The sequence below is a fragment of the Triticum aestivum genome, chromosome 7D (genome assembly GCF_018294505.1).
Source record: "Triticum aestivum cultivar Chinese Spring chromosome 7D, IWGSC CS RefSeq v2.1, whole genome shotgun sequence".
NCBI classification, from domain to species: domain Eukaryota; kingdom Viridiplantae; phylum Streptophyta; class Magnoliopsida; order Poales; family Poaceae; genus Triticum; species Triticum aestivum.
The window spans coordinates 9549668-9575920 of record NC_057814.1 but is presented as its reverse complement, the minus strand read 5'-3'; the positions used below and the strand labels follow the sequence as shown (position 1 = coordinate 9575920).

The 26253-nt window shown below is 46.8% G+C and overlaps 1 pseudogene; it reads right to left on the bottom strand.

Moving 5' to 3' along the window:
• Window positions 1-16671: 16671 nt before the first annotated feature.
• Window positions 16672-23339, bottom strand: LOC123165952 (F-box protein At5g07610-like; annotated as a pseudogene).
• Window positions 23340-26253: the final 2914 nt, after the last annotated feature.

Below are 26253 nucleotides of genomic sequence, written 5' to 3'. Positions count from 1 at the left end.
CTTGATTTTATAAAAAGACTGCAACACCTTTTCATCACGGAGTCTGCCAAAATGATGAAGTGGCACAAGGAAGGTATAAGGTACAATCCAAAAAAATCATACATCCATCGGAAGGGGAAGCATGGAAGTCGTTCGATGAAGAATACCCCGAGGAAGCAGCTGAGGTTGGGAATGTCAGAATAGCCATATCAGGTGATGGGTTGAATCCATATGGTATGTCATCCAATCCATACAGCTGCTGGCCCATGTTTGTAATTCCGCTCAATCTTCCTCCCGGTGCCCTAATGCAGCGGAAGACCATGTTCTTGTCGCTCATCATTCCGGGGCCTGAATACCCGGGGAAGCAATTGGGTGTGTTTATGCAGCCACTGGTGGATGCTTTGCACCATTCTTGGTACTTTTCGAGGTTGACATACGACCGGGATCTGCAGAGAAATTTCTTGATGAAAGTTTGGTTGCACTATTGCATGCATGACTTTCTCGGCTATGCTCTATTCTGCTGATGGTGTACCAGTGGGAAGATGCCATGCCCAGTGTGCATGCAGGCTCTGCGAATGATTTGGCTGAGTAAGGGTGGCAAGTACGTAGCCTTTGACGTGCATCGACAGTTCCTCCCTCCAGACCATCCAGACAGGAAAGACAAGAAGAACTTCACGAAAGGCCGGGTTATTCATGAACTTCGCGAACGAGGTATTGTTGGGGGGCCTGTGCAGAATCGCTGGCAGTACGGCCCTGAGAGACAGAACAAGCATCTCTGACGGAAATGTGGAAACAAAGCTAAGATTGAAGCTTCCATAGCTGAGGCAGTTATCCTAGAGGAGGTGTCAGACCTCAGGACATCATACTATCCAGACCACGTTCCTCATTTGCATAACAAGGTGCCTCGATACAATATAGAAGAGCCCAAGTATCAACCCAGGCTCCATCTATTCAGCGCGCAAGGTGGGAGGGCTGGGGCCTCGAAATCTTATAACATGCCACGACAAGAGTGGGAGGACCTCATGTTCTATATCTTGCACAACATCAAGGAAGTAGAGGAAGTGTGGATGAGGTAATACCACTACACCATTCCTTTATGTCTTCCACATCATCATGTTCTATGTTCACTTAGTCTCGGTCTAACACCGCTTTTCTTTTTTTAGTGATTTCGTTCAAGAGGAATGGACAGGAATGAATCCTCCTACTGAGGCGGAGGCACTTACTCTTCTCCGTCATGGAAACCCTGGACGTAAAAATTTTGTTGCTTGGTTCATGGTGAAAGTAATTTTCCACACTCCCCTATTACATACCTAGTTCAACATTTATTAGTTAACCGAACTAATGCACGCAGCAATTTCAATTATACTTGTAGGGAAAAGATCCGAACATATCTATGGATGATGAATTGAGATGGGTTTCCATGGGTTTTGACCCTGCCGTCATGACATGTAAAAAGTATGATGTGAATGGGTAGCGCTTCCATACAGAGGAGCACCAGAACAGCCGGCCTGATCCCAAAACTATAAATACCAGAGTGTACACCCCCGGTCAAAATTCAGTAGACTACTACGGAAGGGTACAAAATATATACGAGATTAAATTCAGCCAGGGGCGCGAGACCCTAAGTCTGCATGTGTTCAAATGCCGATGGTTCGATCCGCGGGAGGGGGTAAAACATACGCCTTCCATTGGTTTGGTCGAAGTTAAACCATCAACCGCCTATGCCGGAGCCGATCTCTTCATTGCGGCTACCCAAGCTACACAAGTATATTATCTGCCTTACCCATGCCAGAAAGAGTACCTAAAGGGTTGGGAAGTTGTGTTCAAGGTGTCGCCACATGGTAAGCTACTGGACCCGAATGAAGACGATTACTACAACATTAACCCCATGACCTACGAGGGAGTGTTCTATCAAGAGCAACCTGATGATGATGATGTGGTTAGAAACGATGACGCTAGACCATTGGGTGATGATGATGTGGATCCAAACGACGACGATGCACGGAATGATGGTGAGACCATTGTCAATGAAAATGACATACTTATGCTCGAAAAGTTAAACAAAGACGCTGACGACGAGGAAGAGCCTCCACCTCCGTCAGACAACGAAGATGATATGATTGATAGTGATGATGAGACGGACCAAGAAAGAGGTTACAACAGTGATGATTCATATGGGTTCTAGCAGATGTACGTTTCAAGTCTTTTTTCTATAGTTTAGGAATATGCCTTTTTATGCATTTTTATTAATGTGTTTATTATTCCTTATTATCATGCCTTTTCCTTCATTTCATTAATTTACTAATTGCTTATTATCTTTTCAATGCAGATTCATGGAACATGGGTAAGGGGAAGGCCGACGGCGTGGGTTTCCTACGCAAGGTCGTTGGCCTGCCTAGTCGGAGTGGTCGAGCACGTAATCCTCCCCCCCCCCCCCGGCTACTTGACGATGACTCCTCATAGGGAGGTCGAGGGAGAGGTGCCCCTAGAGGAGGAGGGGGCGGGGGAGAGCCCCTAGAGGGCGAGGTGGTGGGGGAGAGCCACTACAGGGGGTCGTGGCCAGAAAGAGCGCACCCTCACCGACATAGGGGTGTTGTCTCCGAGGCCCTCCTCTAGTGAGGTACCCTCTGGCGAGGAGGAGGAGGAGGACAAGGAGGAGGAGGTTCGGGATGGGGCCGAGGAGGAGGTGGTGGATGAGGCAGGCCAGGAGGAGGAGGAGGAGGAGGTTGGGGAGGGGGAGGCAGGCGAGGAGGATGGTGGTGGCGGGAAGGGGTTGACAACAAGGGGTGGCTGCGTAGTAACGCAAAGCTACCAAAGCAGGTTCCTGCTACTGAGGAGCAGAAGTGGCTCATTGAGTCCACGGGGAAAGAGTAAGTACCACTTTATAATAGTTTCATTATTTTGCTTGTCACATGCTCATTCCGGTTGTTATTTATTTTGCTTGTCACATGCTAATAGTTCATTCTTTTGCAGCAACTGGATATATTCTAAAGGGGTCCGTATTCCCAACGGCCTCATCACCGTCTTGCTGAAGTTACACTGGCCGGGGTTGTACTGTCCGGATCCAGTTAGGCACCCGGACCATCGGGTCTTGGCCACGAGCTGGGAGCATTGGGAAGCGGCCCTCTACGCGGACCATGGGACCCATGCCAAGGCCGTGATCACTACTTTCTGGGTGAGTTCTCTTCAAAAGCACAAGTTCATTCTAGTTTCATGAATGATTTAACTCATGGCTTCTTCCATTCTTGTTTCATGCATGATTGTAGAAATTCTATCGAGTTCTTCCGGAGCACAGGGCCAGAGCCGACCAAATCGTGTTGCGCCAATGCAAGAAGAAGGCCCGCCAGATGCACTACAAGGTGCGCTATGTGGCCATCTCGACATACTATCACGACGCTCTTGGTGTGAAGATGACCAAGGCAGAAGCGCGGAGGATGGGCATTACCTTGGAGAGGCCCGAGTTCTTGGCGGTAAGTACAAAAGATTTTTCGTTCCAATGTTTGTGGTACATTTCACTGTTTAGTATTGACATGCCATTATGCTTTCATTATGTAGGTGTGTCCAAATTGGTGTTATGGAAAAGACGAGTCCTGGGCGGCATTGGTGGATCTTTGGTGTGACGAGGCTGGAGCCTGGGCGGCTACGAGTATAAAAAACAAGGCTAACCGAGGGAAGGAGGGAGTACATGCTCAGGGAAACCGAAACCACTTTCTCCACAAGGCACTTAATGTATGACTAACCCCATTAAACATTCTTCTTCTTCTATTTACCGTCACTTTCTTATGTATGACTAACCTCTGTTTGGTGGTGCAGGAGGAGAAACTGAAGAGGCCGCTCTCACACATGTAGGCGTGGGAGATCGCCCATACGCGGAAGGACTCAAAGCTTGGCGAGCCCAAGTACTACGGCAAGAAGACCACGCAGAGGAAGAAGGCCTACTCCGATGGGTATCTGAGGTTACATCCTGACACACCTGACCCCATTGCGGCGGATCTGGACGAGAGGGTGGTGGTGGGCATGGGGCCCAAGGAGCACGGTCGGGAGGCGGTTCTCGATGCTGTGATCACTCCTACTATCTCCTACACACAGCTCCGTCAGATTGACCCGAGCCTGAGCCAGCGCACTAGCACGCCCATGACCAGTGCGCAGTCACAGTCCCTCTTTCAGGAGCGGCAATCTGTAAGTATCTTCATTGCTCACTTATTTTCCGCATTTAGTAGTTTTATGAGTTCCATCATGTCATACTGTAGGCCTACATGGAGTACACACGCCAGGAGACCATGGCGTGGCACGCGGCCCTCCACGCATACCATGAGCAGAACAATCGCCAGATGCAGTATGCTCTTCAGGAAATGGCGGCCGGCAGGGTTCCTCAATTGCAACCAGCAGCATCTCCTCCACCGCAACCAATGTTGCTTACCTTTGAGGAGTTTGTGGCACAGAACGCTGGCCCCTCGCCGGTTAGTTCATCCCCAATCTATTCACTCAAAGCATATCATGCCTTTCAACACAGTCATATATCCCGTTAATATGTCTTTTCAACATCCAGGGAACCGGTGGATCAACCATTGGCGGTGGTCTTCGCAGCACTCCCGAGTCACGGAGCCCGACCACTCCGATCCACGAAGGCGGAGGCGGAGGTGGAGGCGGTCTTGGCGGTAGCGCTGCCGCTAGCAGTGACGACCTGGGCTTCGGCGGTCTTGGCGGTGACGACCTCCGCGGTGCTCGACGTCCTGGCGCTTAAGCCTTTGGGTTACTTGGGTGATGATACACTTGATGCTTCTTATGTTGTGAGATGCTTCTTATGTTGTGAGGTGATTCTTATGTTGTGAGATGCTTATGCTTGTGAGATGCTTATGCTTTGTGAGATGCTTATGCTTTGTGATGCTCAGTTTGTCTATGCATATGTGATCAGTTTGTCTATTTGCATATGTGCTGTATATATGCTATATTGAATTGAATTGACCTGAAAAGAAACAGAAAAAATAAAAAAAACCAGAGACAAACTATGCCGACGGCTAGGCCGTCGGCATAGTGCTGGCGTGAGAACCCAGTGACCGACACGTGGCAGCTATGCTGACGGCCTAGCCGTCGGCATAGTTTTAAACTAAACCGGCAGCTACGCCGTCGGCATAGCCGCCACGTGTCAGCCACTGGTCATTCCTGGGGCAGGGCTATGCCGACGGCTTAGCCGTCGGCATAGGTCAAAAGTACGCCGACGGCTGAGCCGTCGGCATAGGCCTGCCCCAGGAGTGACCTGTGCACGCCATGTGGCACATCTATGCCGACGGTCTAGCCGTCGGCGTACTTTCAACCTATGCCGATGGCGTCCGTACATCTATGCCGACGGCCCAGGCCGTCGGCAACGTCCCCGCCTAACGGCGGCCACCGTCAAGTGCCGACCAATAGCTGCACGCCACGTGGCACATCTATGCCGACGGCCTTTCTATGCCGACGGATATGTTGCCGACGGCCCTATGCCGACGGGGGCCGTCGACATAGGCCTGTCCCGACGGGAATCAGGGCTATGCCGACGGCCAGGGCCGTCGGCATAGGGGGCGATTCTAGTAGTGATACGTACCTTCGGTTTATCATCCGAAACAACAAAAACGGACGAGACGCACATACACCCAGTAGGAAAACTTTTCATGAAAGCTTCCAATGTTATTTATTTTTTACTCGCATTGATGCAATTTCTCTGGGATTAACGGAACCAAGGCTCTACCGAATTCATTAGCTACAGAAAACATATATGGAAGGAACTTTCTCAAAGGCAGTGTTTTACCAAAATACAGAATGAATAAGGTCAATTAGACATGGCACCGGTAACCAGTCTAATTGAAACTTTTAGTAGTATACTAACAGGTTGACAATATGCACTAGGATTTAGGATAATCATAATAACTGATTGTTATCGAAAGAAGTCCAATTACAGTATAATTTAGCCCCATGCAACAAATATATGTCCAGAACAACAACCAGTGTTAGGTAAACAAGAACATGGGTAACAATGTTCTTCGGAAATGACATTATGCTTAATCCATAGGTTTACCAGGCATTGCTCTGAACTGGAAATCAACCAAACAGGAGTGCAATCACCAGCAAATTGGGCGGCATGGTTCAAGCAGATTCAGAGGTACTTCAGCCGACAAAAGATCCAATTTTTGGAGGAAGCACAAGGGTGGTTGAAAGGTCACACTATTGCCCATCTGCATCTGCTAATGACTCTGAAAACAGAGGAACATAGGGTAAAAACCGCTGCCGTTGTCCATTCTTTATCTTAACATTTAGGATACAACCAACTTTCTGATGTTGCATATCGTACGCTGCCAAGGCATCACCTTCCCATGAAAGCAGGAAAATGGTGTCACAATCTGGATGAATAACAGCCACATTGTACCACTTCCTAGTCATGCTTGTAAGCTTATCGATGCTGGCGGTATTCTTCAGGACCAATTCTTTACTGTGACAATCCTTGAGGCACCAGAGTTCAATATTATCAATGGAAGAAGCTATAGCAAAGTGTAAGCACCCCTGCGATGATCCAATTGTGCCAACTCTTGAACGGTACGGCACACGGATAATCTTCCACACTTTCACCTCCATGTCCACACCCACCAGCACATTCTCTTCGTTGATGCCTTTATGGATGCCCATCAGGTACATCATGCCGTCGACAAATACACATCTAGTAAGATAGAATAGCGCCACTTTCTCAACCATCCCACTATCCCTGCAAGCCAAGCTCTTGCTATGGTGAGTGGGAAAAAGTACCTTCATTTGGTTTACGGCGGCTACGGGCGCCGGCGGCTAACGGGGATGTGACCGACAGCGCTTCCCTTCTCGAAGGACAGTGGGGAACAACAGCACGGCCGCTGGACCCCCTCTTTTCTAGGCTAGACTAGAGGAAGAGGAAATGGGGATGCTTGGATTGCATAGTCGTACATATACAAACATAAAAATGGTATGTTTTTCAAGGAGTCACAACTTTCAGAATTTACCTTTTTCCGAACATGATTCTTCCTTTCTAGGCAAATAAAGAAAGGAAAACTTTCACTTAGACCGACTGATTTCTGGCTGGCGCAAACCTCCCAGTGAGCTATCCGATCAAGTTTGATCGTGCGGCGCTAGCGTCTCTCACGTGTGTATCGAGACCGTGTCGTTGGCTCGACCGCATCGCAACCATGTGGTGCCTCTCCCTCACCTACATCAAAGCAGTGGCGTCAGATCCAGCTGATGCGAGAGGCAATGCGGCGGTGAGCATCTAGAACGGCAAAGCCATGGCAAACGGGAAGTGGAGGCGTGCATGCGGCGATTGAGAGCATCGACTGAGGCACCGTGTTCAGGTATTCTTCACACCTACCTCGAAATCAAGCTAAAATGCTAGGTTTCGGTACAAAATTAGGGGTATGCATGCGGGGGCTCGACAAGCGGGGGGCGGGGGAGGGGGGGGGGCTGCATAAATCATGTGTGTGTGGTGGATTTGATTCAGATCAGGGAATCCACAACCAGCGCAGCAATCCACTGCGACAGGGGCGTGTGATATGTGGTTTCACAGCAGCAGAATATTGTGTTTATTTTCAGAGCAGCAACAAGAATGTTGTTCTCCAGACTGGGAGTGATCCTTCCTTTGCAGCAGACTAGTGTTTTTTTTTGTTCATTTTCAGAGCAGCAGAAAGAATGTTGTTCTCCATACTAGGATTGGTGCTTCATTGCAGCACAGAGTAGGCCGGCCGGCAGATAGTCGTATGATCTTTATCGGAAAAAAAGAAAGAACAGACTTATGATGTCATTCAGTTATGCTGATGGAATGACAAGATACCTGAACTTGTGAATAGGATTAGCGATGTCCTTTGAAGTTTATGATTATTCAGTAATGTCAACTTGATGATCTGTTAGACTGGAGGAAAATCATTCATCGGATTGCTTGTTTAAAATGCTTGCCTCTTTACATCAGTGGAAGCCGCTTGGTAAAACCAAGGACGCTGATGCCATTTATTAGGACAATAAATCATTCGAAAGGAAACAGATAGGATGTTGCTGCATTTTAACATCATGGGATGATTTATTTTGGAACGATGAACATCGAACTCATTTGATCTCCATATCTCTTGTTCTTTTGTTGCTGATGGTTCTTCAACTACCAGTTTTTTTTGTGTGTGGGTAAATGGGAGTTTTTCAAAAGTCAAAGAGTTAGAATCAAGAGGCACCAAATCTTCAATAGAAGGGGATATGGTTAAGCCACACCGCCCTATTACACTCTGTGCGGCTATAGTTTGCCGATTGATCTGCTACACTATTATATTATCTGTAGGCCGAAAAAATAACCATTTGTTAGGTTTATGGTCATCTTATTCTATTCTCTTGGGGAGCTCGGCTTCCTCTGACTCATTACAGTTAAATAAAACTTTGTAGGCCCAAAAAATAACCATACCGTCAGGCTTTCTCGGAATCATGCCAGCTACCACTGCGCCATCAGAAGACATGAAAGAACCATCCACTGATAGGACCAGTTACCCATCGGTGGTGAAGGCCACGGAGGGGCCGGCGGAGGCGCAGCTACCGCAGTTGGCATCGGAACCTCCAGAGCAGGCATCTTCCCCTTTAAGAACACATCCTCGACAGTATATCTTTGAGCTGCTGCAAAATATTTCATATAGCTATCGAGATACCCCATAACTACCTCTACTGGGTGGGTCTCTTTGCCATGAACCAAATCAGTACGGCAGCTGAAGACGGGGAGACAAGGTTAAAAGAGGAAAATCAGCAGAGGGATCCGAGGTACAGAACAAATCCAGCTAACAAAACTACACCTGAAAAACAACTGAAGAAAGATGGTTTTTTTGGAGCCATCTTCCTAGCCACTCTTCAGAAGTCTGATGGGACAGGCAAGTTAGCAGCTGTCCATGCGAGCACATGATTCCACGATACACTGGGTCAATCGGGAGTGGACACGGCTCTCCTTTGACCTAGAGCGCAAGGGGCATGCAGGTGGTGCCGTTATCAGGCCAACAATGCTCGTTGAAGATTGTCATCGCTAAATATGAACCACTAAAAAGTTGCACTTTGCATGTTTTAGTAGCATCAACTTGGCACCGGTTCACCATTTACATGCTACATTCGTTCGGCCAAATATGTCGTCTGCATCAACAAAAATCCAGGTGTACACTCCACAATACAATACAGGGGAGGCAAATTTGGCTACACTGTCTAGAGACAACTAAATAACAATGAACATAAGAAAACTCCCATCTCAGCTTTATTTAGACCACATAAACTTGTCAGAGAGATTACTTCTTTTTTCTGCGGAGAGATTTCGTACTCCTCCTGAAGACATCTCTTGAGGTTAACCATGCCGAAGTATCTGGAAGTCTGCTGCAGAGTCCAAAAAGTTTTTTTTCAGAGAACAAACGATCTTCTTCTGTCGTAATAATATTTGTCAAGGCGGTCGGGTGGTACCTGGAGTGTGTGATGCTCTTCCCAGGCCCAGAAAAGAGGTATCCGTCTGCTTGCCTGCCTTTTTTGTTACCGCCTGCAATAAGTTTGACATATATAATATATCCCGCAAAAAAAAAAGTTTGACATATATATGATGAGCAGTGTTCCCGGCTTACATTCTGTAGCTATTACTGTTGTGAATATTTACTGCCATTTCATGCAGGGGAGGTATTTTCTGGAGGATTCCACTTTGGCTCCAAACAAGAAGCTGAAAGAAACAAAACAGGTAGGAAATAACCAAAAGCACTAGACCAAGATTATGTTTGATACTAGCTGCAACTGAATCGTCTTCTTACTGTGGCAAATATTCAAACTGACAAAAGAATGGCCAGCTCTTTATGGATATAAAACAGTTGCAGATGTTGGTCATTGGTTACAAACTGCGGTGATCCAATGCAGGTCATAAAATCAAAGTTTCAGTTTGTGAAAGCACCACTCAACCGAGATAATGATGAAGTTTCAGGAAATCGCATGTCCGCCAACCAACCCTACAACAGTCTGTCTATCTATGTATATATTAAGAAGTCTGGTGTATTTGACTTCTTCACCTGCATGCTGCCCCAATCAGAAAATTATGGCATACAACACTGGTCACTGGGTATCTTCAAAACTGTTTTGTTAGTCACCTTGAATGGAAAAAAGGGGATGGCGTTTTGAGCCATCTTCGAAATGAACCCAGCCGTGGTTGAGATCACAGCAAGGACAAGACAAGAAGAAGAGATCACACAAAAGTAGAAACAGAGTAATGAACTCAAATATGCAGGGGAATCAAGAAATAGATTCTGCTCTCATTGTAATTCTAAAGGGCATACTAAAATCTATGTTGAGTTCAAAACTCTCTTGGACTTGATTGGGTTGGACAGTAATTAATCTGCTGTAACATGTCAATTATTTTCTCTAAAAGAAAACATGTCAGTTCTTCTCTCAATTCTCAAAGGAACTTCTACCACAAAGGCACTCTGCGCCTCTACCTGCTCTAGATGACGGCCAACTAAACAAAAAGGTGTTCCAGCAAATGAAAAGTATGGCAGAGATGCTCAAAAGTTTGCGAAATTGCAATGTTCAGATACATGGTAATCCAAGATGGGTCACGGTGCCAACCGACTCCTCCCATTGTGCATGCTTAAAAAGTTTGAACTGCTGACGGTTGAACAGATGCATCAATACAAAAAACAAGAGTAGCAGAAATTCACGCATGTAAGAAAACATAATTTTTGGGACGATTTTACAACTCATAAGCTGTTCTCAGTGAAAGCTGAATAAAACTGTTGCTTATTGATGATTTGGTGCGGCATACAAGAGTATATAAGAGGGTACAAACCGACTTGGGGTAGGGGTACAAAACTGACTTGGACTAGAAGTCGTATACCATAATGACTACTCTAACATCCCCCCGCAGTATCAATGGCAGGCTCGACGACGTTGAGACTGAAACAGATATCTTGAAACGGCTTAGTAGGCAGTGCCTTGGTGAAAATGTCAGCAAACTGAGCCGTAGAGGGAACATGAAGCACCCGAACCTGACCAAGAGCAACCTTTTCACGAACAAAATGAATATCAATCTCAATATGCTTTGTGCGTCGGTGTTGAATTGGATTGCTGGTCATGTAGACTGCTGATATGTTATCACAGTAGACAATAGTGGCCTGCTCAATAGGCCTGTGTAGCTCGGAGAGTAACTGCCGAATCCAGATGGTATCTGCAACGGCATGTGCCACAGCGCGATACTCAGCCTCGGCCGACGAACGTGAGACTGTAACCTGTCTTTTCGAAGACCAAGAAATCAAATTGTTACCAAGAAAAACACAAAAACCGGAAGTGGACCTTCGAGTGTCAGGACAACCAGCCCAGTCTGCATCAGAGTATGCGGTAAGCGAGTTTGGAGAAGAATTATTGAGGTGGAGACCATGATTGAGAGTTCCTTTTAAATACCGAAGAATGCGTTTAACATGATTATAGTGAGGAACCCGGGGATCATGCATATAGAGACATGCTTGTTGAACAGCAAAAGAGATTTCAGGACGAGTAATGGTGAGATATTGGAGAGCACCTGTTAGGCTACGATAGAGAGTAGGATCAGAAAAGGGTTCACCGGTAGCCGGAAGTTTAAAACTAGTATCGACAGGAGTGCGAGATGATTGGCAGTCAAGCATACCAGCACGATTAAGAAGATAAAGAATATACTGGCGTTGGGAAAGAAAAAGTCTGGAGGAATCTCGAACAACAGCAATGCCTAAGAAATGATGAAGGAGTCCTAGGTCAGTCATAGAAAATTCAGATCTAAGAAGAGAGACAATATGATCTAAGAACTTTTGAGAGGAGGCGGTAAGAATGATATCATCTACATAGAGAAGTAAATAGCCAGTGTCAGAAGTTTGATGATACACAAAAAGAGAGGTGTCGGAGAGAGATGGAGTGAAGCCTATTGTTTGAATGAAGGAGGAGAAGCGTTGAAACCAAGCTCGTGGGTCCTGTTTAAGACCGTAGAGAGATTTCTGAAGAAGACATACATGAGTTGGAAAGGATGGATTTTCAAAACCCAGAGGTTGCTGGCAGTAGACAGTTTCTTGAAGGGAACCATGGGGGAAAGCATTTTTAACATCAAGTTGGTGAATGGGCCATGAAGAGGAGACAACAACACTAAGAACGGTGCGAATGGTGCTAGGTTTAACAACAGGAGAGAAGGTTTCTTCGTAATCAATTCCTTGTTGCTGAGAAAAGCCACGACAAACCCACCTGGCTTTATATCGTGAGAGGCTCCCATCGGAGTGGAACTTTTGGCGAAAAATCCATTTGCCAGAAACAATATTTGTATTGGGAGGACGAGGAACAAGTTGCCAGGTGTTGTTTTGAAGTAAAGCATTATATTCTTCTTGCATGGCAGCGGCCTAATTGGGATCAAGTAGAGTAGTTTAATTCTTTGGAAGAGAAGTGAGAGATACAGAGGTATGAAGGTTTAGGCGGTCTTGGGGTTGATGAAATCCTGATTTGGCCCTAGTACGCATGTGATGATCATTAATCGGGGCTGCTGTAGGAATAGCACGAGGGGGTAAGGTGGGTACTGGTGAGTCCGGCGCAGCGAAAGAGTCGGACGAAGGAGTAGGGCTGGGTGGTGGAGTGGGAGCAGGGCTGGGTGGTGGAGTGGGAGTAGGGGCCGGGGGTGTTGGGGAGGAAGCAGGGGTCGGGGGTGTTGGAGACGTCTCGGGTGGGGTGAGTTTATGGTTGGGATTGTCTATGGTGGGTGTTAATGGTGGTGGTGATAAGTTGTGTTCGGCAGGTAGGGGAGTATATAGTTGGAAAGGACGGGGAGAGGGGGTGTTTGCGGAGCTAGGGGTGTTGGATGGTGTAGTAGTGCGTTGAGAGAAAGGAAAATTGTGCTCAGCAAACGTGACATGACGGGAGACATGAACGTGTCCGGTGTGAAGGTCGAGACAGCGATAGCCTTTGTGCTCGTCAGAGAAGCCGAGAAAAGCACATGGGATAGAGCGTGGTGACAATTTATTTGCAGAAGTGGCGTAGGCATTGGGAAAACAGAGACAGCCGAAAACACGAACTGCGGAGTAGTCGGGGTGGGAAAGAAAGAGGGAATAATAGGGAGTAGTGTTGGGTTTAGTTTTAGAAGGTCGAATATTTAGAAGGAAGGTGGCCATGTGTAGGGCTTCAGCCCAAAACTTGGGAGGCATAGATGATTGAATGAGGAGAGTGCGAACTATATCATTGAGGGTGCGAAGAGAGCGTTCTGCTCTACCATTTTGAGGGGAGGTGTAGGGACATGAGAACCTAAGCAGGATGCCATGTTGTAAGAAGAAAGTACGATTTTTAATGTTATCAAACTCGCGACCATTGTCACATTGGATAAAGCGAATTGGGAGGAAGAAGTGAACAGACACATAGCGTTGAAAATTAAGGAAAAGAGAATGGACCTCGGATTTTTTGCGTAGAGGAAAAGTCCAGACAAAGTGGGTGAAATCATCTAGGATAGCAAGGTAGTATTTAAAACCCGAAACACTTGCAATGGGAGAGGTCCATAAATCACAATGTATTAATTCAAAGGATAAGTGCTACAAGAACTAGAGGAACTAAAGGGAAGACGCACATGGTTGCCCAATTGACAAGACTCGCAAAACACAGAATTATGAGAGTCCCTATTACATGGTATGGTAAATTCACTAAGCATAGAAGCTAAGACGGCGGGGTTGGGATGGCCCAAGCGACGATACCAGAGATCGACGGAGGCCAGCATGGATGTTGGAGGGGTGGCGGCAGGAACTCCATTAAGAGAATAAAGATCACCGGAGCTATTGAAGCGAGCGATCTCGGCCTTGGTTAGGTAATCCTTCACAGATAAACCAAAAGGGTCAAATTCAGCCGAAACTAGATTGTCGCAAGTAAATTGGCGAACAGAGATAAGATTTTTAATGAGGGCGGGTGCAACTAGAACATCGCGAAGTAAAAGAGGTTTGGTGGAAGAGGGAAGTTGAGCCTGACCAACACAATATATAGGAATAGATGATCCATCTCCAAGGATAATGGAAGGGAAAGGAGATTTAGTGCAAGAAGATAACCAATTACTAGATGCAGACATATGACTAGAGGCCCCTGAATCAAAGATCCAATCCGTACCTGAGTTTCCTTGTGCAGCAAAGTTATTCATGGCCTGGAGAAAGGCAGCTTGATCCCAGCTCGGCGTCGCAGGTGAGGGTGGCGTTGGAAGCGGTGCCGGCGGATACGATGGTGAAGGCAGTAGGGTCGGCTGGGGAGTGTAGTAGGCATTGGCCGGCTGTGGTGGGGGTGGCGTCGGGAGCAGGGCCGGCTGAGGTGTGTAGTAGGCGCCGCCGTCGGTGCTGTAATGACCATAAGGAGCATACGTTGGGGCGGCGTGATAGGCATTGGCCGGCTGTTGGGGGTTGAGAACCTCGGGAGCACCAGTAGGCGGCCGAAGGCCGGGTTGCCAGGCACCTGAGTATGCCGGCGGAGCACCGAGGGTGGACGGAGCGGACCAAGGCATGGGCCATGCTTGAACAAGCCGCGTCCAAGGATCATGAGGAGGCCGCTATGCAACCGCAGATGGAGCACTGGTGGGTGGTGCAGGACTCGGTGCTGGTGATGTCGTAGGCGGAACCGAACGAGTCGATGACGGCCTGTAGATAGGGTTTTTGCCGCGGTAGTTCGGACTAGGACGCCAGCCTGGGGGCGGTTCAACAGATGACGATGCGGTCGGCCCGGCGGCAGGAGCCGGCCTGGAAGGCGGCGCTGGTGTAGACGACAGAGGAGGACGAGCCGCAGCATGAAAGACCTTGGGGCGAGAGTCCTTGCGAGCTTGTGTTTCCGCCGCGAGTTGTAGCAAGGAACGAACTTCAGCCAAGGTAGGAGGGGGCCGTATCATCGGTATGAACGAGGCTTGCTTTCCAAAGTCTTCGCTGAGGCCGACGACGACGATATTGATTAGCTGTGAGTCGCTAACTGTATCGCCGAGTTCGCGGAGCTCATCACCAATGGTCTTAACGCGCTGGCAGAACAGGTTCGCCGGGGCGTCTCCTTGCACCATATTGCGAAGCTCGGTGTGGAGAGCGTTTTTCCAAGCGTCGGTGTTGCTTTGGAAGAGCTGACGGAGAGAGTGCCAGATGTTGGCAGCGGTGGCGCCGTCGTGATTGAGCATGTTGAAGATCTCGGTGGTGATGCGGGTGTAGAACCACTGGACGATCGCGAGATCGTCTTTCAACCATTGCGGATCGTCGGGGCGGGGAAGACAGTTGGCGGCGACATGCGAGCGCAGGTTGCAGCGGCCGAGGTGGAGATCGAAGAGATGTCTCCAATGATAGTAGTTGTGGGCGGCGAGATCAAGAACTATGGGGATGTAGGGGCTGACGTCGGAGATTGTGTCAGCAAGAGATATTGGTGCGGCGAGGATGGGTGCAGGGTAGTTTTGTGGAGCTATGGTGAGGGCCGAGAGAGAAGCGGCCGCGGCGTTGGCAGCCTTGGCGATGAGTGCGGCCCGGCGCTCGAAGTAGCCGGGCAGCGGTAGCGTTGTCGGAGCCATACCCTAAACCCTAGGACCGGTATTTGATACCATGAAAGCTGAATAAAACCGTTGCTTATTGATGATTTGGTGCAGCATACAAGAGTATATAAGAGGGTACAAACCGACTTGGAGTAGGGGTACAAAACTGACTTGGACTAGAAGTCGTGTATCATAATGACTACTCTAACACTCAGCAGTCACGGGAAATGGCACGGTAGCTGAGGAGTAAGCAGACTTCATACTACTAGTTAAGAACAACATGCATTAGATTTACTCCATAAACACACCACATATGCAGATAGGCTATCTAAAAGGCGTTAGGTAGAAATGAACATAAACAAACTAGGCAAATTTTGGCTAGACTGTCAAGAACAAGCACCTAAAAAGAGGCATCCGTCTGCTCGCATGCTGTGACAAGTTACAAATGTATGTATGATGATCAGTGCTCCCAGCTTCCCTTCTGTAGTCATTACCGTTGTTGAATCCTTGCTGCCATTTCACGTAGGAAAGGTCTTGTCTGGAGGGCTCCTGAATACGCCTACGTGAAAGCTCTCACAGTCAGGTAACAATGCCTGTATTCTCTTGTGTTCTCGGTTAATTAGTCCATAACCGGTATCTGGAAAGGGAGAGATAAAGAAGTCCCCTATGGATCCAAGAAACTAGAAAGAAAATATACATGCATGAAAAATCAAAAACCACTGGACCAAGATTAGGTATGATACAGCTGGGATTCAATCGTCTGCTCGCTGTAGCAAATAATCACACTAACAAACTATCAGTTCTGGAGCAGCTCAGAGCTTTTCTTGGAACAAATGGTATTCTTGAGTGAGCTCAACTGAACATCACACCAGTAAACAGTCTGAACATTTTAGTACACTAACAGGTTTGCAATCCGCACTAGGGTTCAGGATAATCATAATAACGGACTGTTATGGAAAGGAAGACCGATTACAGTATATGTTAGCCACACGGAAATAATACATGTCCAGAACAACCAGTGCTTGGTAAACAAGAAAAAGGGTAACAATTGCTCTGAACTGGAAATCGACCAAGCAGGTGTAAGCACCAGCAAATTGAGAGGCATGATTCCAGCAGATTGAGAGGTATAGAAACAAGTACTTGAGCCGACAAAATAGCCAATTCTTGCACAAGGGCTGTTTGAAGGTAAAAGACTACTGCCTATCTCCATCTGCTAATGACTCCGAGAACAGAGGAACATAAGGTAGAAATCGTTGTGTATTCTTCTCAATATTAAGGATACAGCCAACTTTCTGGTGTTGCATATCATATGGTACCATGGTATCACCTCCACGTGAAACCAGGTAAATGGTGTCGCAATCTGGATGAATCCCAGCCATCCTGTACTTCTTCCCAGTCATGCTCATAAGCTCATCGATGCTGGCAGTGTGCTTCAGAACCAATTCTTTACTGTCACAATCTTTGAGGCACCAGAGTTCTATCTCAGAATCTAGTATTTTTGTTATCATCGACGGAAGCTACAGCATAGACTAAGCACCCCTGCGACGTTCCAATCATACCAAATCTTCGACCATACGGCATAGGGATAGTCTTCCGCACTTTACCCTGCATGTCCATCCCCAGGAGCACATACTCGTTGCTGATGCCGTTCAGGTTGCCAATCACATATACATACATCATACCGTTGACAAAGACACCCTTAGTATAGAAGAAGAGTGCCACTTTCTCAACAATCCCACCATCACTGCGACTCCAGGCTCCTGTTTGTGACGAGTAGATGTTCACTCCTGTCATGTAAGTTTCGAAAGAGGTCTCCTCAAAACAAAAAACGTGGAAATGGGATGAGACTGCCGGATCAAAAGCCAGGCCGTCCATACGGCTGTATATATATCTGTATGCCGGCGATTGCGGTTGAGGGGGCAGCTCCACCCACCTCCCGGTAACCGGATTGCACACGACAAAACGGCAATCGTCCTCTGCCCAAGCCCAAGGGTTGACCATGTTCTTGCTGGAGCATAGGTCGAGAAGGAGGCCATTGCAGGCGTCCATCTGGGCCATGTCCTTGAACTTGTTAGGCTGCAGGAAAGGGAGGCCAGGGTCGAACGGGGCTGCGCCGTCCCCGGAGACGCTGGCGAAGTGGTGGCGTTGCCCGCTCTTGTCGTTGGTCATGTAGAGGAAGCCGGAGAGGGTCTGGGGGAACTTCTTGCGGTTGGCGGGGTTGGCTATGAGGTTGCGCCATGACACGGAGACGCACTTGAAGCGGTGGACGGACCTGACCGGGAGGCGGGAGAGGATCTCTAGGATGAGGTCGTCCAGCCCATGGTTTTGGTTATCGGTCGAAATTTCGAGATTTCCCATGGTTACTGCATATTTCCGTGCCCTTCGGCAAATCCCCATACCGAGCAAAAAATACCAAAATTTTGAATTTTTTTTGGATTTGAACGCTCGATTTATAATAAAAGTACGTAGGATCAAAATAATGCCATGAGAGTTGGTTCTGACGTGTTGATAGCAACCTAGTTCCTGTTTTGAGAGGTCTCTGGTTCGAATGTTCGTTCATTCAGTTATTTAAATTCAAAATTCAACTATAAAATTCGTTTGAAATATTCTCGGTATTTCTCGGTAACCGTGGTAACGACGTTTACCAGTTTCCCTCGGTAAAATTGCCTCATTCGGTAACTAAAATGCCTCATTCGGTAACCAAAACCTTACTCCAGCCTCGGCTTGGTGTTCTTCTCTGCCTCCTCCATGGAGCGGAAGAGGGAGGGCAGGGTCATGTAAGATCTGCAGATGGAGAGAGGGAATCGTGGATCAGGCCGAGGAAAATCTCGAGTCCCGGGTAGTAGCCGATGGTGGTGACCCCGCCGTGCTGAGTCGGGAAAGGTAGTACCTTGGCTTGGTTTATGGCGGCGACGGGCTTCTGGGACGCTCAAGCTTTTCTTTTCCAAAAGAGGTAGCAATTCGATGGATAGACTCGTACTCCAGCCGGACAGAGAAAAAAAGCCCAGTCCGGTTGGACGTGTAAAACCAGTCCGTTTGGGCTTTTTTTCTTTCTTGCCCACTATTTTTTATCCTTTGAAATTACGCGAAAGCATGCAACAATGCAACATAGAACTACACACGAGCACATCCATTTCTCCGACTAGTATTTCCGGACAAAGGAGTGCATATACTAATCTATCTACCCCTTGTCTGTGGGGATCGGGATCACCCACCTCGACGGAACCACCGGCCTCGCGGTCATTGGCGGCATGAGGCATCTCGTCGTCCTTGTCCTCGTCTACAAAGGTCTGCTCCGACTCTCGGTCACAAATGAAGATCCTACGGCGGTTCGTGGACACTAACCACTCGTCCTGGATGGACTCAAGGATGGCGCATGCTTCACCAATGAGGGACGGGTCGGCATATAGCTCGACGAGGGCAACAACGTCCGACCGCACCGCCTCGAGCTACACCTCCTCCTCGAGGAGCTCCTCCAGAATCGAGAGGCAGAAGTGCTCCTCCCTCGTGTCCTCCATCAAGAGGTGGTGGTGATGCGGGCCCGCCGACAACGGCGTCCACCATCTCCAACCTTGGGCAAACTAGGTCAACCGCCAAGAACACCTTCTCCAAGCCTTCTCTACAGGTCCCCCCCCCCCATCGATCTTGAACCTTCCCTCAACCGGTTTTTCGTTTTTGTTTTGTTTTTTTCCTTCTTTTTATTCCCTTTTTACATTTTTTCCTTTTTTTTATTTTTTATTTTCACATTCACTATTTTTGTTAAATGCCGAACATTTTTTCAGTTCATGTATTTTTATGAAAATCGCAAACAATTTAAAATTCATGTACTTTCTTAAAAAGTTGTGAAACTTTTTGACTTTGAGAATAATTTTAAATTAAAGAAAGAAAAAAACCAAACTCATGACATTTTTTTGAAACTGACAACATTTTTCAAATAAATGATTTTTTTTAATTCCTGTACATTTTCTGGAATTAGCAAACATTTTTTCCTGTGAAATTCGTGAACACTTTTTAAACATGCAAACATTGTTTGATGTTAGTGAACATTTTTTGAATACCGTGAATTGTTCCGGAATTCATGAGCATATTTGTTAAAATCATGAACAGTTTTTGAAATGTGAAGACCTTTTTTCAAAATTCATAAGAATTTTTGGAATTCATGTTGTTAAATACACAAACATTTTTAAAATTGCCATTATATAAAAAATTATGAATAGTTTCCATATATGCGAACATTTTTTTTGCCTTCAAGATTTTTTTGAATTCACCGATATTTTACAAAATCACAAACATTTTTTGAATGAACGGATATTTTTCAATTTGGAGAACATTTTTGAACTCATGAACATCTTTCGAATCCGAGAGCATTTTCAGTTTCTTGAATTTTTTTAATTTGGTTCTTTGAAATCCTAAACAATTTGAAGCAAAAAATAATAAACTAAACTGAAAGGAAAGGAAAAAAGCAGCCCCCTACACAGGTCGCTAAATAGGACGACTCCTTTTTTATTAAAAAAAATTGCCTTATGGCGCTTTATTGTGTAGAGTTACATCATGGTTTACATAACGAGAGAAAATTGGGTGCACCCCCATCCCAACTAAATTCCGCATGAGACCCATAAGAATATTTTGCCAACTGATGTGCCACTTAGTTGCTTCTCTGAAGCAGCGATGAAATGAAATATCATAAATCTAACGAAAACTTTTCTAAAAAGGCAAGGATAAAAACTAGCCTAGAGACGGCCGCCTTCTTCCCACAGATCCGGGGCTTCGCGCCGGCAACGGGAGCTGATCCCCGCTGGTCTCGTCTCGCTCCTTCTAAGGAGGTCGCGGGCGCAATAGCCACCAGCACCGCCGCTGCCGTTGCATGCGCAGGCCGCACCCTGCAACGTCGGCGACAGATTTCTCAGGAAATGTCCACGCCTTCGAAATCTCCTCAGCTAGCTACTACAACGCAGCTCAACTTTTCCAGGAGCAGGCCAGTCTTCGCAAGCTGCTGGAGGTCTTCATCATCTGCTGCAACGACCGGTTCATGTCCTCTGCGGTTAAGAGATTTTTCTGTTTGAATTTTATCGCTAGTTAAGCGACTAACTTTGTGTCGAAATATGGGTTGGGCTTTAGGCCCATCCAACAATTTCAAAAAAATCTGTAAGGGCCCATGTAGGTATAAGACAGTGGGTGGTGGGATGTTTAATCTCACCTTCTAGTTGGGGGAGGAGTTGGACCTACTTGAGAAGGGAAGAGGCCCTCGCGTGCTCCTCCTTGCCATGACGTGGGTTGCGGGAACGAGCCGAGCTCACATCTATGTGTTTATTTTTGCTGCTCAGAAACGGAGAGTCTTTGTCAGGTGGACCTCTGAAACGTCAGATCATGGGCTATTACCGAATCGGACGTGGACTGAGCCCACGTCTCTCCACGCGGTTGTGCCTATATATGTGACCCGTCGGCTAAACCCTAGCCCCACGAAGAGATCGCATCTGCTCCACGTGCACCGCCCTTGTCGTCCCTTTGATACTGCTGCCACCGGCAACTCCACCCCACCGCATACACGGTTGATGGGAGAGCAGGCCTCCGAAACCCCGCCTCTTCGGATCCTGTACGGGGGAGAGGGGATTAGGTTTTTGCGGAGCGACTACACGACTACTTGCCTCCGTTCGTCTGCTTCCTCTACATCCGCGTCGCCCTCGTCATCACCATGTCCACCGACGCCGAACGTGCCGCCGCCTAGAAGCTTGAAGCTGAAAAGAAGGCCACTGAGGACGCCGCCGCTGCCACCGCCGCCACGGCTTCTTCCTGGCCTACCAGAAGGTATAACTCGTTTATCCCGCTCCTATTTATTTATGTGTTAGCCGTACTAGCATTATGTGTAGATTTGTCTACTACTTGCATACTACGTTCTTATATAGATCGTAATTAGGATGTCGTTAATTCTATCAATGCCATGTTCATGATTATTTCCTGGATTAAATTAATCGGAAAATTTCCTATTTACTCAACACTTTGCACTAGAATTTCTAACAGCGGGAGATTTAGCATACCAGGCTGAGATTGCCAAGTCTACACACCACTGTTCAGTTTTAGTATGAGTGCGAATTGGCATGCTAGCTGCAGGAATTCTGGCATGGTAAATTCCTTTATTATCCTCCGAGCTTCTCATTAGCACACCAAACAGGTTGTTTGCTGTTTGTTACTAGTTCAAATTTGTGTCCCCTGAGTACTTCAAACGGCCCCAAGGAGGATTAGTCCAATGGAGATGTTGGGTCACTAGTAGAAAAATAGGCTTCCATACGCCCCCATTAGTCCCCAAAATAATCGAACCGCGACCAAAGGGGTCTTTAGTCGCGGTTCGGGAGGAGACCCGCGACCAACTATCTGGGCCCAGCGCGAGCTGGCGGACGGGAGGGGCTTTAGTCCCGGTTGGCCTGGCCAACCGGGACTAAAGGTTCTCAGGCTGGCCCGAAGGCCTTTAGTCGCGGTTGGCTAGACCAACCGGGATTAAAGGTTAGACCTTTAGTCCCGGTTGGTCTGGCCAACCGCGACTAAAGGGATTTGAGGCCTCATTTTCAAACTCTACCCCCTGATCGCCTTTTCAGTTTTAGAAAAAACAAAAGAAAATGATGCAAATGTCAAAAAAATAAAATAAAATAAGTTTCTCATGTGATATGTGGTCTAGTTGTTGGGAAAATTAACAAATATGAATTTCGACTTTATTTGCAAAATCTCTCTGGAAATTCTTAAAATGGGCATAACTTTTGCATACGAACTCGGATGAAAAAGTTTTTTATATGAAAAATCATCTACTCGAAAAGTTACATCCGAATTTAACTGGGGAACCCCGTTAAACATTTTCAAAATCCTCAGAAACCTAACAGAAAAAAGATACGGGGCTTTTAAGATCTGGAGAGGCAAAAAAATTCAAATTGTGGTCAAACTGTGGTCAAACAATGGTCAAACTAATTATTCTAGAATATTAGTGTTACTAAATAATTATTTCAGTTTTTTTAAATTTTGGTCAAATCTGGTCAAACTATGGTCAAACAGTGGTCAAACTAATTATTCCAGAAATATTAGTGTTACTAAATAATTATTATTTTTTAAAACAATAATTTCAAACTCAAACAATGAAATGTGTCACTTCATGCTCAAGCTAAATTCCTGAGGGTTAATAGAATTGACATCCTACTATTGTCACGCAAACAACAAGTGCAGACTTGGAAACGAGGGAGAATAGAACCCGGAAGTTAAGCGTGCTCAGGCTGGAGTAGTGAGAGGATGGGTGACCGTCCGGGAAGTTAGATGATTTGGAATGATGAGGGGTGATTAGAGATTAGAGGATAAATTGAGCAGTGATGAGGGGTGGTGATTAGAGATTAGAGGTTAAAATAATTCAGAAATTTGAAAATAAAAAAAATTCAAAAAATCCGCAAAAAAAACCAGGTTTAAACCTGCGGAGGAGGCCTTTAGTCCTGGTTAGCCACGAGAACCGGGACTAAAGCCTTTTCGCGGTTCGTAAGAGGCGCGACTAAAGGGGGGTCTTTAGTCGCGCATATTTAGTTCCAGTTGCACAGCCGGGACTAAAGGCCTTTGCGAACCGGGACTAAAGGCCTTTTTTCTACCAGTGGGTGGCGCGCTAGAGGCACTTGGTGGGAGAAGCCGGTGTGCGGGAACTTGGTCAGGGGCAGCATGTTGCGGTAGGCGGGATCAGCGATGAGGTCGTGCCAGCGCACGGAGACGCACTTGCAGCGGTGGAGGGATCTGGCAGGGAGGCGGGAGAGGATCTCCATAATGAGGTCGTCGGTGAAGAGGCATCCAGCCTAGACTTGGTGTTCCTCTCGATGTTCTCCCCTGTCTCCGCCTCCTCCATGGATCGGAAACGGTAGAGCGTATGATGCAGGGACAGGGTCAGGTCGGGTGGATCTGCAAATAGAGAGGAAATCATCGATCTGGCAGGCAGAGAGTAATCGGTGATGAGTCGAGAAAGCAGTACATACCTTGGGTTAGGTCCGCGACGGCGGCCAACGACGCTTGGCTTCTGAGAGAGAAGGTCGGTGGGGAACGAACGAGGGCTGGACTCTCTCCAGCGGATCCCTTTTTCCTACTTATTAAAAGACCAATCCCGATGAAGTAGTAGAGTTGGCCCAGAAGTTTTCTTTTGTTGTTGCACAATCTCGGTATAGTTGATTTGGCTATTCTTTTTTTTAATACTACACGTAACTGAACATCCGATGCCTATTTTATTTTATTTTATTTCAGGCGTATAGTTCTGAGATGTAGCAAAGCTCCCATGTTTTATTACGAGTAATTCTACTTCCGCATGGTTATTTCAAATATGTTTGCTAAGTTGTGTGTGTGTAGCGCATGTCGTTTGTATTACAAAAGATTGAAGAAAGTGGAAGCTGTTCAACTTAATTTCATCCAAGAATGTTTTCCTGGGTAACAAAGAAGAAGCGTTTGACTGGTATGTGAGCTCGTGTGCATCTACTACAAAAATTAGGTTTACATTATCTTATATTTCGTATTTGAACCATTTACTTTTCCCATCTATTTTCATGTAGCGATGTGACTGAAGACTAGAGATGGCAAGAAGCTTTCTCTCGAGAACCAAATCATCCTCTCTGTAGCCTGGTTTTGGGATCGTATTAATATATAGGTGGGTTTGCTCCAGTGTTTGTGCTACCGTCCAGGAGGCAAGGTTTATTCATCAACTGTTCTTACAAGTTGTTTGGTTATTAGTCAGCAATGTGTGGTAGTAGTCTACAGTGCTGCTAAGTGTAGAGTAACTAGGACAAGCCTCAATTATCTAATTGTAAATCAATCTGGTTTTAGAAGTAGCCGAGTCTTACCAGTTGAAGGTTTAATTTCTCTTCCATACTATGTTCCGTGTGCTACTTTGTGTTGTGTGGTGTGGTGTCTCTTTGTATAAACTCGTTTGGCACTGGTGGTTTGCTTTATATATAAAGCGGGGCGAAAGCCTTTTTCAATAGTTGTAGGTTTCCTAATAGACATTCTCATGATCTTGTTCTGCCACCTCTGCTTATGTTAACTCTAAGGTGAGAAGTCCTTTTCAAAATTTATTTCAGTATTACAGAGCCTCTTCTCACTACTGGAATTGCCAAGTTTGCTGAGTACCACAGAAACTCGGCGAAAGCCGTTTCCCACTCGACAGAGACTTTGCCGAGTGTAGTTCTTGGCTAAGAGTACTCGAACCCTCCAGGCAAAGCCCACTTTGTCAAGGGCTGCCTTTCAGGGACTCGACAAACCAGTCATAATGTTCATTCCATTACAAAATACAGTCAAGAGGACAATCCGACCAAATAAACAGTCCAGATATTTTATTTACAAGCAGGAAAGTGTTTCAGCTCATCTCCTTCGAAAACATTCTTGCCGATCGTCCTGCGGTACGCAGTCTGGAACTCTGGATGATCTCGCCCGAAGAGCCGGTTGTGGCGAGGACACATTGCCCTGTGTCCTCAGCACTCTCACTGGGACCTGCCTTTCCTTCTTCCTTTCTCTGGGTTGCTTGTCTGAAATTTAAGAGCACTACAGGTTGTCAATAGGCAGTTTTAGCTCACCATATATCAACGTGAATCTTTGCTTCCCCGATCGACCCGTTGTTCAAGTGACAGGCAGTAAACCCTGTTATTCAAGTTACATGCAGTAAATGTGTCTGTATGTATGATGGAGCTATCAAATGTCTGCAAAATAACGCATTTTAATAGCCCCAACTGAATTGACACATGGAATAAGCGACCATGTTCAGTACATATGGTCTCATATCTCAACGTGCACACAGCAAATACAGACAGTAGCAGAACTTCAGAAAGCCCCATGAACATCCAGCAATCAAGGTTGCAAATATAACATCGCATATGTAGCAAAACTTCAGAAAGATGTATGGCAATTCGGTCAGCAAATCAGTGCTGCAAAAGCATCAGCAGAAAGACCCATGACACATTGCAAAAGCTTCAGCATTCAGTCAGCAAACAGGGTTGCAGAAAACAATATAAGGACAAATATACAGGATGATAAGTTGGAGCATTATTTCGGTCTGCCAAGCCTTCATGCTTCTTGCATCAGCATATTTGTCCCCTGGAGCACACTAAGAGCCAGCTCGGCGGATGGAAAGTAAGAGTTCAGAAGGGTCAAATAGTTCAGGCATGCCAGGAACAGCCGAACAGTGGTGGTGGTGGCGGTGGCCGTACTAGTAGTAGCAGCAGCAGGCTAATAGCCATAAACCAGAATGCTTATACACGGAAGTGCATAGTTAACTAGTCAACAGGGAAGTGCACTCAGATCTCAAACGATGGTACCCATCTGTTGGCGCAGCTAGCCCTAGCACACGACGGCGATCACCGTAGACATGGCCGGAGAGGAGGAAGAAGGGCACAGAAGTTTTCCGGGCGCCCAAACACCCCCGCCGCACAAACGGCTTTTCTGTTTTTCACCTCGAGCACGAACTCGATCTTGGCTACGATTACAAGGGGGGGAGAGGGTCTTATACCCGCGAGCTCTGACATGCCAGGCCGCGCCCAAACGCACCCACTCTCCCACTCGCCACGTCCCGCGCGCTCTGGCTCGCGCACGCCCATCGCGCACACAAGCGATCGCTGCGGCCACTCCGCGCGCCCGACGCGGTCCACTCCCCTGAGTTGGAGAGTAAACTTGCTCTCTTGTATTGATGATTACACATACATCAGTGTTACATATATACACCCCATGGAGTGGCACGCAGGCCGGGGAAGTCAGTTCAGATCCTATAATCTAGGAGGCGATGTGCG